This window comes from Hippopotamus amphibius, chromosome 2, assembly GCF_030028045.1.
Source record: "Hippopotamus amphibius kiboko isolate mHipAmp2 chromosome 2, mHipAmp2.hap2, whole genome shotgun sequence".
In the NCBI taxonomy this organism is placed as follows: domain Eukaryota; kingdom Metazoa; phylum Chordata; class Mammalia; order Artiodactyla; family Hippopotamidae; genus Hippopotamus; species Hippopotamus amphibius.
Window position 1 is genome coordinate 205734938 of NC_080187.1, and position 12689 is coordinate 205747626.

At 38.8% G+C, this 12689-nt stretch overlaps 1 protein-coding gene and 1 pseudogene across 9 annotated transcripts in view; both read right to left on the minus strand.

Moving 5' to 3' along the window:
* CSNK1G1 (casein kinase 1 gamma 1) overlaps positions 1 to 12689 on the minus strand; it is a 164403-nt gene that overhangs the window by 123716 nt on the left and 27998 nt on the right. Inside the window, exon 2 of one of the 9 annotated variants that reach the window (XM_057722807.1) lies at positions 8819 to 8906. The exons of the other annotated variants lie outside the window; for them this stretch is intronic. The gene's annotated coding sequence lies outside the window, so the exon portion shown is untranslated. The remainder of the gene's footprint in view (positions 1 to 8818; positions 8907 to 12689) is intronic. 9 annotated transcript variants of the gene reach the window in all.
* The window catches only part of LOC130845508 (60S ribosomal protein L19-like), a 35857-nt pseudogene continuing 27950 nt past the window's right edge, over positions 4783 to 12689 (minus strand).

The window sequence follows — 12689 nt, forward strand, 5'->3', positions numbered from 1 at the left end:
TCATTTTGGATGTGCCAAAAAAAAAAAAAAAAGTGTAAAGCATACTGCCTCACAATCTTTGACTTAAAAAGATATTCCTATACAAAATTCTACTGAATAGCTGACGATTTGGTATTGTATATAGCATATATGCCTTCACTGATACATTTTAAAAATAATTTTTCAAGATGAAAACAGAAGCTTAAAAATAATTGTTATAGATATAACAAATTAGAAAATATCTATAACCAATGAACTTGTTAGTGAGGGTACATAACTGACTCCTGTCGTACGGAAAATCATCTAATCAAGTCACCCAAAAATCTTAATTGGGGAGATGATCAACAGTCCTTACAACTCGGATTCACTAGACAAAATTTTCATATACATATACACACACATACACCTTTGTTATATACTTGCTTTTTTCTGATTGTTTTTTCTAATAAGCATGTGCTTCTATAATCAGAACTCACAGAAAAATGATATAAAAAGCAAAAAGTGAAACCTCACCCCCAAAGAAGATTTCTGATAAGTCTTTTTTCCCAATTATGTACTAACATTTTTGCTTGCTTTTTACTGTAGTAAAATAAACATAATACCACTTTAATCATTTGTAAATATACAACTCACAGGCATGGAATACAATCACAATGCTGTGTTGCCATCATCACTGTCTATATCCAAAACTTTTTTATCATCCTCAACTCTGAATCCATTAAACAATAACTCCCTCTCCTCCCACTCCCCCCACCACTCGTCATCAACCCCAGTAACCTCCATTCTACTTTCTGTCTCTATGAATTTGCCCATTCTAGGTACCTCATATAAGTGTAATCATACAATATTTGTCCTTTTGTGTCTGACTTACTGCACAACGCATGTTTTCAAGGTCCGTCCATGTTAAAGTATGTGTCAGAATTTCCTTCCTCTTTAAGACTAAATCATATTCCATTTTATGTATATACCACTTTTTTTTATCCATTCATCTGTCAATGGACACAACTTGGTTTGCTCCCACCTTTTGGCTACTATACTAATGCTGCTATGAACATTATATCTGTTTGAGACATATCAATTCTTCTGGATATATACCTAGGAGTGAATTGCTGGGTCGTATGGTAGTTCTATTTTGAACCATTTGAGAAACCACCAAACTGTTTTCCACAGCAGCTATACTACTTTATATTCCCACCAGCATGCAGAAGGTTTCCAGTTTCTTCACATTCTTACCAACACCTGTTATTTTGTGTTTCTGATAACAGCCATGCTAATGGGTATGAAGTATCTCACTGTGGTTTTAATTTACATTTCCCTAATGAATAACAATTTGGGGCATCTTTTCCTGTGCTTATTTGTGTATCTTCTTTGGAGAAATGTCTACGCAAGTTCCTCACTCATTTTTGAATTGGGATTTTTGGCTGTTGTTGAGTTTTAGGAGTTACATAAATATTCTACATATGAAACTCTTATCAGATATGCGACTTGCAAATATTTTTTCCCATTTTGTAGGTCATTTTTTCACTTTCTTGATAGTATCCACTGGTGCACAAAGTTCTTAATTTTGATGAAGCCCAATGTACCTGTTTTTTCTTTTGTTGCTTATGTTCTTTATGCTCACGCTATTAATCTATAAAATTGTTGCCAAATCCAATATCATGAATCTTTTCCCCAATGTACTCTTCTAAGAGTTTTATAGTTTTAGCTCTCAACTTTATGTCTTTGATCCATTTTTAGTTAATTTTTGTGTACAATGTAAGGGTCCAACTTCATTCTTTTGCATATGTATATGCAGTTTCCCCATCATCATTTGTTGAATAGATAGTCCTTTCCACATCAAATGGTCTCAGCACTCTTGTTAAAAATCAATTAACCAGGGATTTCCCTGATGGTCCAGTGGTAAAGAATCTGTCCTGCAATGCAGGGGACTCAGGTTCGATCCCTGGTCAATGAACTAAGATCCCACATGCTGTGGGACAACGAAGCCCGTGTGCCACAAATACTGAGTCCACAAGCCACAACTACCTGCGTGCTGCAACTACTGAAGCCTGCATGCCTAGAGCCCGTGTTCCACAACAAGAGAAGCCACTGCACTGAGAAGCCCGAGCACTGTAACGAAAGAGTAGCCCCCACTCACAGCAACTAGAGAAAGCCCATGCGCAGCAACAAAGACCCAACACAGCCAATAAATAAATAAACAAACATCACTATGCAAAACAAATAAGGACCAATCTCAAACCCACTTACTAGGTCCCTACCCTTTTTATTTAAGCATTTTCTTTGAACTCCTTACTGCTACAAAACAGTGGTTCTCAGCTGCGGCTGCACAGCAGAATCGCTACTAAAATATAAAACTACACAAAACTAGGAGCCATGCCTCTTGATATCCTGATTTAGTAAGATGAGGATGGGTAGGGCACTGGTATTTTTTAAATATGCAGCTAGAGAAACACGACTCTAATATAATATTTGTTATCAATGTTTTTCTAGGTGTGGTCCAAAAATTCCACACATTTGCTATTCTTTATAAAAACAAATATTTTTGGCCCCCAACTCCTGACCCACTCAATTTAGAATCTTGGTGCAAGGCTCACAGCTCTGCATTTTAACAAGCTCCCTGGATGATTCTTTTGCACTGAAGTTAGACAATCACTGCAATAGAAAAGTAATGGCAATTTTACTCAGCGTATATACATATCTCTAATGTGTGTGATGGCTTTTGTAATGTATCAACTTAGCTAAGATAAAAAGTTTTCTCAGAAACTTTTCCCTTTTTCTTGTCCCTTGTGGGTGAGCCACAAAAGACATTTTCATCCAAGATCTGGAGAGTGGAAGTGAAGCAACAGACATTTTGGTTTTTACACTCAGAAGGCCTGGATAGGTGCTTTTATAGCTTTCACACATCCTGTCACTTATCTGCTAGCTCACTCTGTTGGTATATGGAAGCAGCCCAGGTCTACAATGACTCCACCTTCCCTTGGATCCACCTTCGGCTCCTCTTTCTCTTGGGCCAAGTACATGGTGAGGTCCTTAAATAAAAATGACCAGCTTCTCCTGCAGGATAACTACATCAGCAAGCTTGACAGTAGTGGCAACTGATAAGCATTCTAGTCTGCCCTTGTCAGTTCAAGCTTGTGCTCGTGACTTCCAACTTCTCATTGTCTCTTACCAACTATCTGCCTGTGAACTTCAAGCTCTAGCAATAGACTCAAAGCTTTACAGACTCTTTGACCAGCTCCAACACTTGCGCAGTCAAATCCTTTAGTAACATACAATATATCCTAGTGATTCTGCTTTCAGACTGATACAATGAATTAAGGAAGAACCACTGGCCTAATTATTTTATCCTTATTAAATCTATTGCAATAGTCCATTTCTCATTTCACCGTCTTTATTCCTGTACCTTTATGTTCCAGCCAATGACATGAAATGGTAAAAAGACAAAAGGAACCTTTCCAAACTCAGGTGACCTTCCCAAAATGTATTTAACCATATATTTCTGAATATACAATATTTAATTTTTTTAAACAGTGTTATACAGTCTTAAATTTCCATAATTGTTTCTTCCTACATAGCACAGTCAAAATATGGATGTTGTACAGCAAAAACTGGCACAACAGTGTAAAGCAATTATATTCCAATAAAGAGCTTTAAAAAAAATATGGATGGCACGAGCCCATTTATTTATTAACAAGTATTTACTGACTGCTTTCTATATACCAGGTACAAAGACTCTGGGGACACAAACACAAACATAACTTTTAATGCTTTTAAAAGAGTATGATTAGGATTCTTACAGATGTGTAAAAGGTATTTGCAAGTATAAGGAAGCATAGACAAGAGACATCTAACAATTTGGTGGTTAAAACTACTTTCAAGAAGAGAGAGATTTAAACTGGAGGGCTACTGAAAAAAAGTATAAGATGGGAAAGAAAAGTACTGTATAAGATGGGAAAGAAAAGTACTGATAGTTGCGGGGGGGAAAAGCAGGTACAAAGGATTGGAGTCAAGATAACGTAGTCTCTACAGTGGTTCTCAAAGCATGGGTCCTTAGGTCAGTAGCATCAACATCACCTGGGAATTCGTTAAAAATGGAAAATCTGAACCTCCACCCAGATGCACTGAATCACAAATTCTGGAGGGAGGGCCCAGCAATCTCAGCAATCTGTGTTTTAACAAACCGTCCAGATGATTCTGATATACGCTAAAGTTCTGAACCACTGATCTAGTCTGATCAGGGAGCTGTAATTAGGTTATTAAGGTTAAAGCAAAGCAAACATGAAGGGACAGTGGTGCCTGCTGACAACTGTCAAAGGTCAAACTGCACAAGGCTAGCTATGCTAACGTTAAGCCACTGACAGTTCTCAACTTCTGAGGCTCTTCTCTTAATTACCACTGCCCTAAACAAACTGGAAAATGCACATTCTTTTCAAGCTCTCACAGAATATTTATGAAACGTGAATATGTTCTATGCCTTTAGGGGGGCCATTTCTTCTTACCATAGGTGTACTTCAGACCTTTTCAGTCCTTCTCCTGTGTCTTACTGATATTTTTCTATCGCTTTTATCTCCCTGTACAGCATTCCTAATTATTTCTTCAGATCTATCTTCCACTTCACTAATTCTTTTCAATCCAATATGCTGTTAGATCTGCCCCTCAATTTATGATTTTAATTATTTTATTTTATTTTTTGTTTCTAGATTCTAATTAATTTGGACAATTCCTTGTTCCTGAGTCATACTTTCATTTATCCCATTTGTTTCTTCAGATATATTAAGCACATTTGGGAGGGTGGGGAGACAGATAAAGGCTTTCTATTGAATGAATGATCTACGTAATTGCCGAGGCCACTATGTACAGAGAAGAAGGGGAGAACTTTATTTCTTGGTCTCTTCCTTCTTGGACAGAGTCCTTTTTTTTGAGGGGGGGCGGGGAGGCAGGACTGCGTGGCATGTGGGATCTTAGTTCCCCCACCAGGGATCAAACCCACATCCTCTGCATTGGAAGCACGGAGTCTTGCCCACTGGACTTCCAGGGAATTCCCTGGACAGAGTCTTGATGATTTCCTCCTTCTTGGCCTGGAGCTGATCTTCACAGTGCTTATAGTGTTTCCCTGGTCTTAAGCCTCAGGCCTCAGCCTGGTCTGCCAGAAGTTTCTTGTGAGCCTTGTCTGCCTTCAGCCTATGGATACGCTTGTTTTTCAACATATTACCCTTCACTTTCAGGTACAGGCTGTGATACATGTGGCTGTCAATCCTCTTAGAGTCATGGTATCTTCTAAGCAGCCAGCACAGAATTCTCATCCTCTTCATCCAGGTTACCTTCTCCGGCATTCGAGCACTGGCAGTACCCTTTTGCTTACCAATGTCCATATGCCTGCCCTTTGGCTGGCCAAGGTGTTTTCCCAATATCAAGCTGGGTAATGGACAGTCACAGGCTCCGGATGATCAGCCCATCTTTGATCAGCTTCTGGAGCTGGTGATATGAGTTGGCATTGCCAGTTTCATTAGTCTCATTTGGTCCAACCAGACCTTCTTTTTGCCACAGCAGAGGACACTGGAGGCAAGCCTCTTCTGAAGCCTGAGCATACTCATGCCTGTGACCACACTGACAAAAGGAAAGCACATTTATTTTATTTTTTTAATTTATCAATTTATTTATTTATTTATTGGTTGCGTTAGGTCTTTGTTGCTGCCCACAGGCTTTCTCTAGTTGTGGGGGGCGCTACTCTTTGTTGTGGTGCTCTGGCTCCTCTTGCTGCAGAGCATGGGCTCTAGGCACGTGGGCTTCAGTAGTTGTGGCACATGGGCTCAACAGTTGTGGCTCACAAGCTCTAGAGCGTAGGCTCAGTAGTTGTGGTGCACGAGCTTAGTTGCTCTGCAGCATGTGGGATTTTCCCGGCCCAGGGATCAAACCCGTGTCCCCTGCATCGGCAGGCGGATTCTTAATCACTGCGCCACCAGGGAAGCCCAGCACATTTATTTTTACATTCAGTATCCAGTAAGATAATACCTGAAGCCTTTGTGGGTCTGATTTTGGTATTTTGTTTTGCTCATGGTGACCATTTCCTTACGTGCTTTGTGGTTTTTTATAGGAGCTCAAGCTCTTTGGATTAACATCTTCAGCAATTCTTTGAGGACTTCAAGAGGATGTTCCTCTAAAAAGGATTTGAATTCACTTCTGTCTTTGCCTGGGCATACTACCAAGTAAGCTGAAATCATTCAAAATGAATCTCAGAGGTTTTTTTTTTTTTCTGGCAATCACACAGGTAGTGGGGTCCTAAACCTCTATGAGGACATATTTCTAATTATAAATATTCAGGAAAAAGTTTTTTTCCTGAATGTTATATATAATCCTCGTTCTCCCTCTATTCATAGCTAAGGCTAAGAAGGATAAGTTTTTTGACTCTCTTTGCTAGGGTAATTTTTTTTTTCTCTAATCTCCTTTTCCCAGTGGGGATATAGCCTTTTGTGGGTTCTGATATTTTAGGAAGGTAGATCTCTAGCTTGACTCCCTATAATACATAGCTTCTATTCTTGTCTCCTGAGTTTCATGTGTACCTCTTAAAAACTGACTATACAAGTCAGCAGGAACCAGCAGATGTCCTTAGGGCAACAGTAACTAGGTGCTTGCAAACATCTCTGCATTTGGACTCTCTTTTGTTTCTTGTATTAGGTTTTTTGCCAGCTTAGCCATGTTTTTATTAAGTTTGGGGGAAAAAAAAAATCCAGGGACTTCCCTGGTTGTCTAGCGGTTAAGACTCTGTGCTCCCAATGTAGGGGGCCGGGGTTCCAACCCTGGTTAGGGAACTAGATCCTGCATGCCGCAACTAAGAGCCCACATGCTGCAACTAAGAGCCCACATGCTGCAACTAAAGATCCTGCATGCTACAACTAAAGATCCCGCATGCTGCAACTAAAGATTCTGCATGCTACAACTAAAAAGATCCTGCATGCCACAATGTAGATGCCATGTGGCCTCAACTAAGACCTGGCGTGGCCAAATAAATAAATTCTAAAAATAAATAAATTCATCATTTTTACATGTTTAATAGCAAGATAGTTTCCCATGTCACTGGAAATAAAGTATGTAAATGTACACACCTATTATTAACTGAAAATAAATGTAAGATTACATTACACTAGGGTTCTAAAACTATATGTTCCATATATACATTTCATTTCCTTATTCTTCTTTCACTCTTTCAAAGTTCCTTCCTAAGGGGTGTCCTTTATCAAACAACTATAAGGAAGTATTACCTTCCAGTCTTTGCTACCCATCTCGAAGATCCCTAAAACATTCCCAATACCCCTAGTTTTTAAAATGTGGTCTTACAGGGGACTTCCTAGGTGGCACAGTAGGTAAGAATCCACCTGCCAATGCAGGGGACACAGGTTCGATCCCTCCCCCAGGAAGATACTGCATGCCAAGGAGCAACTAAGCCCGTGTGCCACAACTATTGAGCCTGCGCTCTAGAGCCCATGTGCTGCAACTATTGAGCCCATGTGCTGCAACTACTAAAACCCACGTGCCTAGAGCCCATGCTCTGAAACAAGAGAGGCCACTGCAATGAGAAGCCCACACACCACAATGAAGAGTAGCCCCCACTTGCCGCAACTAGAGAAAGCCCGTGCACAGCAACAAAGACCCAGCACAGCCAATAAAATAAATAAATAGATAGAGAAATAGATAGATAAATAAATAAATAAATTTATTTTTAAAAACATGGTCTTATAGACTATAAATATGTATTTATGACATTATTACTAAATAATAAAAATTAATTACATTTACAGTCAGGGGACTTCCCTCGTGGTCCAGTGGTTAAGAATCCAACTCCCAATGCAGGGGACACGGGTTTGATCCCTGGTCAGGGAATTAAGATCCCACATGCCGAGGGGCAACTAAGCCTGTGAGCCGCAACTAGAGAGCCCGTATGTTGCAACTACAGAGCCCATGCACCACAAGTACTGAGCCTGAGTGCTGGAACTACTGAGCCCAAGCGCTGCAACTAGAGAAGTTTGCATGCTACAACTAAGACCCAATGCAGCCAAAAATAAATAAGTAAATAAATGTTTTTTAGAAAATTGTATTTATAGTCAAACACAAGTGCAAGAAAGAATGAAAATAAATGATTTTTACAATGATGAAATTTTCACCTTCTTATCAGTTTTAATTATTTTCATTACATTATTTACGCAATAAAATGAATACCACCATCCTTGGTTGACAAATTATTCATACAAATATGTTACTTATCTCGTCAGCCATTCTCTCATGTAGTTGTTTCAGAATGTTGGTAAATTTTAATGGGCAGCCAAATTTAACAGTCATTGTAATGTCTGTCATGCTGCAGTTTTAATTTCAAAGGTATAGAAACACATCCCACTCTTTGTGGCTTTCAGATATCAGCCAGAAGTGTATTTCATAATCAAAACCAAAACAGTCCCATTATAGGAAACTGTCAATGAAGGGAATCAGGCTGAAACCTCTAACCAGTAAATGACTACTATCTCAAGGCACCTCCTCTATAAAGAAGGAAGTTAGAGGATGGTTTCACAAACTCAAGGGTTGGGAAAACACATGGACTCATAAAAAGGTTCAATGATAAAGTAATGAAGAAAGAATCAAGGGAAACAGTAACCTCTGACTATCCCTCAGTTTCTTTACTGGTAAAATAAGAATGACCAACACAGAAAAACAACAACACTGATCAGAGATGTGGGGCAACCCAAAGAGTGCTCTTTCCCCTTATCCCTGTTCTCCTCGTAAAACAGCTTCAAAGCTGGAGGAGGAGGTAAGTAGGTAAGGAAAATGAGTAGACACAGACAACCGTAACCTGTTGAGGGACCTCTCCTCATATCAACACAGAGGGCCAATGAGTTTCTCCTGTTCTTCTTGCACCTCCATGCAAAACAAACAGAATCCTGAAAAAAAAAAACCAAACCTGAATTTGTTCTCGTTTGTTTGAGTTTATATTTATTACTACTGCAGACAGACCCAGAAATGTCTCCTTTCCTTCCTGTGACTCCTAACTGAATGTACAAGAATCCACTAAGTCTTCTGGGTCTATCTTCAGGAGTAGTCCTCTCTGGTAACTAGCCCCTTAATTGAAACCCAGTGAAAACACTACAAAAACAATGTTTGAGAGAAGTAGAGGAGGAAATAGCCTCCCATGACCTCAAAGGAGAAAAAGTGCTGCTAACTCTGTATTAAATACCATTACACTAAAATAAGAGACATACATATGGGTTTCATTTCGAAATAGTAAAAGCAATGAGTAAGAAGAGTGTTTCTCCTTTAAAGCCCAGAAAGGCATAATGAGAAAAGAAACAATTGGTAGGCTCCCTACAAAGAAGCAAACAAGAACAACAGAAAGCATGCCAAAATGTGTATTTTAGCATTGCTTTGTAAAGTATTAATTAAAACTAACTATCCTCTAGCAATTAGCTTAGAAGCCAAACATACACACGCCCACAGGATTCCCATGAGCCCGGGCCAAATTCAATCAGCAAGACAGTGTAGTGAAATTATTTTAGAATAATTCTGTACATTTAGCTACATAAAGGTCTCTAAAACAATGCTTTATAATTCTAGAATAGGAAAAATGCTGTTACTCAAAAGATAACTGGGTTTCACTTGCCTCTCTTCCTTTTACACCAGCTGTTAATAATCAAAAATCATTTTAATCAGTTATATAAAATCTTTACTCTTTGAAGAACAATATCTAGAATATTTACAAAATGTCTAGGGGAAGGACTTCCCTGGTGGCACAGTGGTTAAGAATCCACCTGCCAGTCCGGGGGGCAGGAGTTCAAGCCCTGGTCCACGCAAGCCACAAATACTGAGCCCATGTGCCATAACTACTGAAGCCCACATGCCTAGAGCCCATACTCTGCAACAAGAGAAGCCACCACAATAGGAAGCCCACGCACCATAAGGAAGAGTAGCCCCCGATCGTCACAGCTAGAGAAAGCCCGCGCAGTAACAAAGACCCAATGCGGCCAATAATAAATAAACAAATTAATTAATTTAAAAAAGTGTCTAGGGGAAAATGTGACATTAAAATATAAAATGAGGGCTTCCTAGGTGGCGCAGTGGTTAAGAATCCGCCTGCCAATGCAGGGGACATGGGTTTGATCCCTGCTCCAGGAAGATCCCACGTGCTGAGGAGCAACTAAGCCCATGCACCACAACTATTGAGCATGCGCTTAAGAGCCCGTGAGCCACAACTATTGAGCCCATGTGCTGCAACTACTGAAGCCCACGTGTCTAGAGTCCATGCTCTGCAACAAGAGAAGCCACGGCAATGAGGAGCCCACGCACCACAACAAAGAGTAGCCCCCACTCACTGCAACTAAAAGAAAGCCCGTGCACAGCAAAAAAGACCCAACACAGCCAATAAAATAAATAAATAAATAAATAAAAATATAAAATGAAAAGCTTCCTTTTAATGAATATTCCAGGAATAAAATTATTAGCATGTTAACCTTGAGAGTAATCATTTTCTCCTTCCCAACTATCATACTTACCTAACCTTTCTACTCTTTTCCATAATTAACCTTTATCTTGTTCTACCTTCTAATCTATTCATGCCTCTACCAACCACAATTCTGTTTAACCAAATACTTCTAAAAATAGGTATATCCAATTACATATGCCAAACTGTACCTGTGCACAGCTATAAATCTCTTTAGGCATAACCCCTTAAGAGCCCAATCATTAGGAAATCATGTCTTGAACAGGTGAATCTGCTAGAGAATTAAAGTTTATTCTTTTAAACCCTCAAACTAAGATTAAGACATATATACTTTAAACTTAAATAAAAGCCACTATAAAATAACTTAATCAATAGTGAAAGAAAAAAATGAGATAAATATTGGAAAAGAATAGAAAAAAGGAAGAAATAATAATTTTAGAGTATATTCTCACACATGGACTCTTAGCACAGTCAAACACATGACGTGAATTTAACGTTTTTGATGACTGAGAACAACCACTGTATTTTTCTATGAAAAATTATGTCATCCAGCCCTAATGAAGTATGTAAGGACAAATGCTGCTATACTAAATGGCCCCAGTACTAAGTTTTAATACTATATTTCCTTCTCCTTCTTACAGTTGTTGGTGTGTTCAGCTCTAGCAGCACCTTCCTTCACTGATTTGTAATATGCCTCCTTTAATCTGTTACGAGCTATAACCAAACCTGTTAGTAAAGTTAGGTGACTTAGTAAAGTCAGGTGACTGTTCCTGGAAGCTTCAGAAGTATACTTTTAAGAAAAGTACATGAATTTTAGGACTCAGACTTTAAGAATACAGACTTTCTAACCTACACTCAAGTTCTCAGCTATGTATATAAAGAAGTTTCTAGGGAAATAAAATTACAAGAGTTTCTATGGGCATAAAACTATGGTTAGATAAAGGACCACTTCATTTCATAATTAGGTCAAATGGAACAGATTCAGGAGCAGTGATAGACATGTGATTTGTGTACTGAAAATGTTCAATGCTCTTTAATTCATAAGAGATTGCCTCACGTCTCAGAAAGGGCAGAATAGTCTGAAGATCAGCCCAAATCATGTCTTTACTAACTTATGAATTGTAATAATTTTAAAACATTAAAGAAAAAAAGAAATGCTATTTAATGTGTTCAAATACACCTAACAAATCAAGTTAATAAAAAACAATTTCTAATTAGGAGTCCTTTGAGCACATTCCTAATACAAACAAACAGGAAGAGTCTATAATTAACCTGTCAAATATAAATGCCTCTCAAGCAATTTGCTTTTTGTGAGGTTGGCCACTACCACTACAACTGATTCCACCAAATGATTTCTTAGCAAACTATATTTTCCACAGATGATTTTCAGCCATGGCTGAAAATGATTCTTTGTAGCTATAACCCAACAATTTTCTGAGCCTCAGAACAGTTTCGCCACATCAAAACTCAAAGTGGACTCACCAGCAGACTCTACCAAGCCTTACACAACATGACAATGCAAACTGGAAAAAGCAACATCCTTTGCAATTTTCATTGCCTTCTAACATTTCAGAAATTAATACAGTATTGATGTAGCTCAAACTGTACTAATTTATTTTTACATAAATTTTATCTTACTGTTACTTTTTACTTTACAGTTAGCTAACAAATATATGTGACATCCAAATGTTACACAGCACTTCATATGTATTATACATATGAAGTACATGTTAAAGATGTTATGCAAAAATAACATTTTTCATCTATGAAATTGGCAGAGATGAAAGAAAATGGTGATGCCTCACATTAGGCAAGTCTCATGCCTTGCTGAGGGGACTGTATCACCTCTCCAAAAGACTATCTGGTTAAATGTTCATCTATTGAATCTTTTTTTAAAAATAAATTTATTTATTTATTTATTTATTTATTTTTGGCTGCGTTGGGTCTTTGTGGCTGTGCGTGGGCTTTCTCTAGTTGTGGTGAGCAGGGGCTACTCTTCGTCGTGGTGCGCAGCATTCTCATTGCTGTGGCTTCTCTTGTTGCGGAGCATGGGCTCTAGGCACGTGGGCTTCAGTAGTTGTGGCATGTGGGCTCAAGAGTTATGGCTCACGGGCTCTAGAGCGCAGGCTCAGTAGTTGTGGCACACGGGCTTAGTTGCTCTGTGGCATGTGGGATCTTCCCGAACCAGGGATTGAATCCACGTCCCCTGCATTGGCAGGTGGATTCTTAA